The sequence below is a fragment of the Temnothorax longispinosus genome, unplaced genomic scaffold (genome assembly GCF_030848805.1).
Source record: "Temnothorax longispinosus isolate EJ_2023e unplaced genomic scaffold, Tlon_JGU_v1 HiC_scaffold_21, whole genome shotgun sequence".
NCBI classification, from domain to species: domain Eukaryota; kingdom Metazoa; phylum Arthropoda; class Insecta; order Hymenoptera; family Formicidae; genus Temnothorax; species Temnothorax longispinosus.
The window spans coordinates 31493-38354 of NW_027270025.1; positions in this window are offsets into that span (position 1 = coordinate 31493).

Genomic DNA, 6862 nt, shown 5'->3' on the forward strand with positions numbered 1-6862 from the left:
TATCATATCATATCATATCATATCATATCATATCATCGATCATATCATATCATATCATATCATATCATATCATATCTTCATATCATCAATCATATCATATCATATCAGATCTATCATATCATACATTCATATCATATTCATATCATCATTCATATCATATCATTCATATCAATATCATATACATATCATATCATATCATATCATATCAATCATATCATATCATATCATATCATATCATATCATATCATATCATATCATATCATATCATATCTTATATCATATCATACCATACCATACCATACCATACCATACCATACCATACCATACCATACCATACCATACCATACCATACCATATCATATCATATCATATCATATCAGTCATATCATATCTTTCATATCATATCATATCATTCATATCATATATCATATCATATCATATCATATCAATATATCCTATCATATATCATATCATATCATATCATATCATATCTCATATCATATCATATCATATCATCTCATATCATATCATATCATATCATCATATCATATCATATCCTATCATCCATATCATATCATATCATATCATATCATATCATCATAGCATATCCATATCATATCATCAATCATATCATATCATTATCATATCATATCATATCATATCATATCATATCATATCATATCATATCATATCATATCATATCATATCATATAATCTCTCCTTTCTCCTCCCATTATCATATCATATCATTATCATATCTATCATATCCATATCATATCATATCATATCATATCATATCATAATCATAATCATCCCTCATCCTCTCTCTCTCATCTCTCTCTCTCTCTCTCTCTCTCTCTCTCTCTCTCTCTCTCTCTCTCTCTCTCTCTCTCTCTCTCTCTCTACAGTTTTCTCTTTATATATCTTTCTTTTTTTCCTTTTTCTCTTTTTTTCTCTTTTTTTTAAAGGTTGGCTGCTTTGCGCCCATAAAAATCGGCTGCTCTGCGCCTTTAAGCTCCGGCTGCTTTGCGCCTTTAAAAGCGGCTGCTTTGCGCCCATAAAAATCGGCTGCTTTGCGCCCATAAAAATCGGCTGCTCTGCGCCTTTAAGCTCCGGCTGCTTTGCGCCTTTAAAAGCGGCTGCTTTGCGCCCATAAAAATCGGCTGCTCTGCGTCTATAAAGATCGGCTGCTCTGCGCCTTTCAACTTCGGCTGCTTTGCGCCTTTAAAAGTCGGCTGCTTTGCGCCTATAAAAATCGGCTGCTCTGCGCCTATAAACTTCGGCTGCTTTGCGCCTTTAAAAGTCGGCTGCTTTGCGCCCATAAAAATCGGCTGCTCTACGCCTATAAAGATCGGCTGCTTTGTGCCTATAAAAATCGGCTGCTCTGCGCCTACAAACATCGGCTGCTTTGCGCCTTTAAACTTCGGCTGCTTTGCGCCTTTAAAAGTCGGCTGCTTTGCGCCTATAAAAATCGGCTGCTCTGCGCCTATAAACTTCGGCTGCTTTGCGCCTTTAAAAGTCGGCTGCTTTGCGCCCATAAAAATCGGCTGCTCTACGCCTATAAAAATCGGCTGCTTTGTGCCTATAAAAATCGGCTGCTCTGCGCCTATAAAAATTAATTGCTTTGCGCTTTAAGAAATCTGTTGTTCGCCTATTTTATACAATGTCTCTAAAGACTCAAAATATTATTTTAAAGTCTGCAAACAAAGATATAATTACCCGAGGCGAATGGCTTACGGACGTACATATGGATCATTTCCATAGACTTTTACAAAGTTGTTCAGATTATAGACCTGTCGGAACACGGCCAATACAATTGCTTGATACAATTCAACCTGTATCACAAAATAAAAAACATATTCAAATATTGTGTAGTTCGTCACATTGGGTGTGTTGCTATTATGATACAAAAAATATATTTGTATATGATTCCTCACATAATAAAACATTGTGTAAAGATCATGAGCGATTCTTGGAAAAATTATTTCCAGCAGATGACTTTAAAAAACATTCCGTCAAATTTGAAATTTCCTAATGTGCAACGTCAACCGAACTGTAGCGATTGTGGTGTTTTTGCTATAGCTTTTGCTACTTCATTGTTATTCAATATTAAACCTGACAAAGTAAAGTATGAATATAAGTTTATGCGTTCACATTTGATACAAATTTTGGAAAATAATGTTATGGAACATTTTCCTCAGGATTTGCAATGTGCTAATCCTCAAAAGATACTTCCATTAGCAGTGATAAGAGATAGAGAGGCTAAAGCGACTGCTCAACGTATGAAAAGACATTTTAAAAGTAATTGCGCTAAAGAATGTCGGGCAGAAAAACAGGATTCAGAAAATCGCGCTACAAAGCAGCAACGATGCAAACAGAATTTACCAAATAATCGATCCAAACAGAATTTAAAAAAGAAAGTAATTTTAAAGTCCGAAGAAAAAAATATAATTATTCGAGGCGAATGGATTACGGACGCTCATATGGATCATTTCCATACACTTTTGCGAAGTTGTTCAGATTATAAACCTGACGGAACATGGCGAATCCAATTGCCTCAATTTATTAAACGTATACCAAGAAATAGAAAACATATACAAATATTGCACAGTGCGTCAGCTCCATTCAATTGTCCAGATCCAAAACTTATAGATAGAAATGCACATTGGGTATGTAGTTATTACGATACAACAAAAATATATATCTATGATTCACAAAATAAACAAGAATTGCACGAACATCACAAGATATTCTTGAGACAATTATTTCCAACGTACGACTTTGAGAATAATCCTGTCGAATTTCCTACTGTACAATATCAACCAAACTGTAATGATTGCGGAGTTTTTGCTATAGCTTTTGCGATTTCATTATTGTTTAATATTAAACCTGACGAAGTTAGATATGATCATAGAGTAATGCGTTCACATTTGTTGAAGATTTTCGAATCGAATACAATTGAACATTTTCCTCAAGATCCACAAAGTGATGCTCAGACAGTGCTTCCATTAGCAGTAATAAGAGATAGAGAAGCTAAAGCGACTGCTCTACGTATAAATAGACATTTATCTCAGAAAGATTCCTGTGAAAACATTAGTAATACTGGAAATAATTGCGCTGAGAAACGTTGTCGAGAGGAACAGGACTTGTCAGAAAATGATCGTGCTAAAAAACGGCGTCGATATCAGAATTCAGAAAACAATTGTGTTAATAATACTAAAATTAATCGCGCTAAGAAACGTTGTCAAGAGGAACAAGATTCAGAAAATGATTGTGCTAAAAAACGGAGTCGATATCAGAATTCAGAAGACAATTGTGCTAAAAGACAACGTCAGTATAAAGACAACTTAGCAAATAATCGCCTTAATAAGCGAAATATCTTATACATTCTCAGCAAGGACGAGATAGACAAAGAAAAATATTATCTTATACATTTCAGCAAGAACCCTTACAGAAAAGTATTACTGACTAAATACTTAAAATCTCGTGATTTAATACTGTCAATATTTATTTGGGAAATACTGGGAAAATACTGGTAGTGATAAATATTATAGGTAGTGATTAATACTACACAGAACTACTGGTGCTTAGTATTGAATTACTCACCGATATTTCGATTTCCGATATTTACTCGGCATAAAAAAAATTATTTTTTTTTCGAAATTTTATTACTATTTTATAACTAAATTTGTTTCTTAAGATGCAGTCTATAATTATAAATATTTTCTCGTATTTGAAAAACACACTTACCTTGGTGGGATCGAACTCGGGACCTCTGGATCGTGAGCCAACTGCCTTACGTGGTAGACTACTTCTTAATTTGATGTAAGTGTTATATATAATCTACATGTGTCATAACCAGTGCAAATATATAATTTTTCAAAAATCATTTAAGAAACAAATTCAGTTTAAAAAGAGTAATAAATTTTGAATTGGATATTAAAATGATATTCTCAGTACTATTTCAAAACTTGTACACTTTTATCACGACGAATTAGTACAGACCTTCATATAAAATGTATTTGTGCCTTACTTTTATCTCTTTTCCTTAGTATTATCAGGAATTACCCTTTATAATGTTTCTATACAAATTGTAGTACTGGTCAGTGATTAATTTCACATGGAATATTCAGTTCAGTACTTGAGTATTAATATTAAAATACTGGCCAGTGATTTATTACACATGGAATCCTTGGTTCAGTACTTCAGTACTAACATTGAAATACTCATCAGTAATTCAACACAAGTATTTATTACACAAGTATTTTTCACCTAGTATTAAATGCTTTCTCATCAGAAATTTAATACTAAGTATTCAATACTCGTCCTGTATTAAATACTACTTTCATAAATTACTGACCAGTAATAAAATACTATGCAATACTTGGATCACAGTGATTCAAGTACTAATAAATACTTAATTTTAGTATTATTAATACACAAAATAAGTATTTATTACTAACCAGCTAGTAATACTTTTTTGTAAGGGAACGAGATAGAAAAAGAAAAGATTATCTTATACATTCTCAGCAAGAACGAGATAGAAAAAGAAAAGATTATCTTATACATTCTCAGCAAGAACGAGATAGAAAAAGAAAAGATTATCTTATACATTCTCAGCAAGAACCCCTTACAAAAAAGTATTACTAGCTGGTTAGTAATAAATACTTATTTTGTGTATTAATAATACTAAAATTAAGTATTTATTAGTACTTGAATCACTGTGATCCAAGTATTGCATAGTATTTTATTACTGGTCAGTAATTTATGAAAGTAGTATTTAATACAGGACGAGTATTGAATACTTAGTATTAAATTTCTGATGAGAAAGCATTTAATACTAGGTAAAAAATACTTGTGTAATAAATACTTGTGTTGAATTGCTGATGAGTATTTCAATGTTAGTACTGAAGTACTGAACCAAGGATTCCATGTGTAATAAATCACTGGCCAGTATTTTAATATTAATACTCAAGTACTGAACTGAATATTCCATGTGAAATTAATCACTGACCAGTACTACAATTTGTATAGAAACATTATAATGGGTAATTCCTGATAATATTAAGGAAAAGAGATAAAAGTAAGGCACAAATACATTTTATATGAAGGTCTGTACTAATTCGTCGTGATAAAAGTGTACAAGTTTTGAAATAGTACTGAGGATATCATTTTATAATATTCAATTCAAAATTTTATTACTTTTTTAAAACTAAATTTGTTTCTTAAGATGATTTTTGAAAAATTATATATTTGCGCTGGTTATGACACATATAGGGTGCATTCGGGGAGCACGCTATTATTAGCACAATTATCGTCCAAAACTGTTCGAGGAGACGCTTTGTGGCGCTGTGATATACGATGATGACGTCACTGTAAAGGCAGCGTGACGTCATCACTCGCGCTATTTTCGCTATTATTTTCGAGGTGAGGCACGAAATACTATTGGCGCTTAAGCTGCGTTCGGGCAGCTTGCTATCGCTGTCGCGCTATTGGCTCTTCGAACGAAGTTCATAGCGTTTGCGTTTATAGCGTTAATAGCGTCTCCCCGAATGCACCCATAGACTATATATAACACTTACATCAAATTAAGAAGTAGTCTACCACGTAAGGCAGTTGGCTCACGATCCAGAGGTCCCGAGTTCGATCCCACCAAGGTAAGTGTTATTTTAAATACGAGAAAATATTTATAATTATAGACTGCATCTTAAGAAACAAATTTAGTTATAAAATAGTATAAAATTTTGAAAAAAAAATAATTTTTTTTTATGCCGGGTAAATATCGGAAATCGAAATATTGGTGAGTAATTCAATACTAAGCACCAGTAGTTCTGTGTAGTATTAATCACTACCTATAATATTTATCACTACCAGTTTTTTCCCCAGTATTCCAAATAAATATTTGACAGTATTAAATCCTTAGTCAGTAATACTTTCTGTAGGGCCAGAATGTATAAGATATTTTCGCTTATTAAGGCAATTATTTGCTAAGTTGTCTTTATACTGACGTCGTTTTTTAGCACGATTGTCTTCTAAATTCTGATATTGACGCCGTTTTTTAGCACAATCATTTTCTGACGAGTCTTGTTTCTCTCGACACCGTTTCTTAGCGCGATTAATTTTAGTATTATTAACACAATTGTTTTCTGAATTTTGATATCGACGCCGTTTTTTAGCACGATCATTTTCTGACGAGTCCTGTTCCTCTCGACAACGTTTCTCAGCGCAATTATTTCCAGTATTACTAATGTTTTCACAGGAATCTTTCTGAGATATATGTCTATTTATACGTAGAGCAGTCGCTTTAGCTTCTCTATCTCTTATTACTGCTAATGGAAGCACTGTCTGAGCATCATTTTGTGGATCTTGAGGAAAATGTTTAATTGTATTCGATTCAAAAATCTTCAACAAATGTGAACGCATTACTCTGTGATCATATCTAACTTCGTCAGGTTTAATATTAAACAATAATGAAATCGCAAAAGCTATAGCAAAAACTCCGCAATCATTACAGTTTGGTTGATATTGTACAGTAGGAAATTCGACAGGATTATTCTCAAAGTCGTACGTTGGAAATAATTGTCTCAAGAATATCTCGTGATGTTCGTGCAATTCTTGTTTATTTTGTGAATCATAGATATATATTTTTGTTGTATCGTAATAACTACATACCCAATGTGCATTTCTATCTATAAGTTTTGGATCTGGACAATTGAATGGAGCTGACGCACTGTGCAATATTTGTATATGTTTTCTATTTCTTGGTATACGTTTAATAAATTGAGGCAATTGGATTCGCCATGTTCCGTCAGGTTTATAATCTGAACAACTTCGCAAAAGTGTATGGAAATGATCCATATGA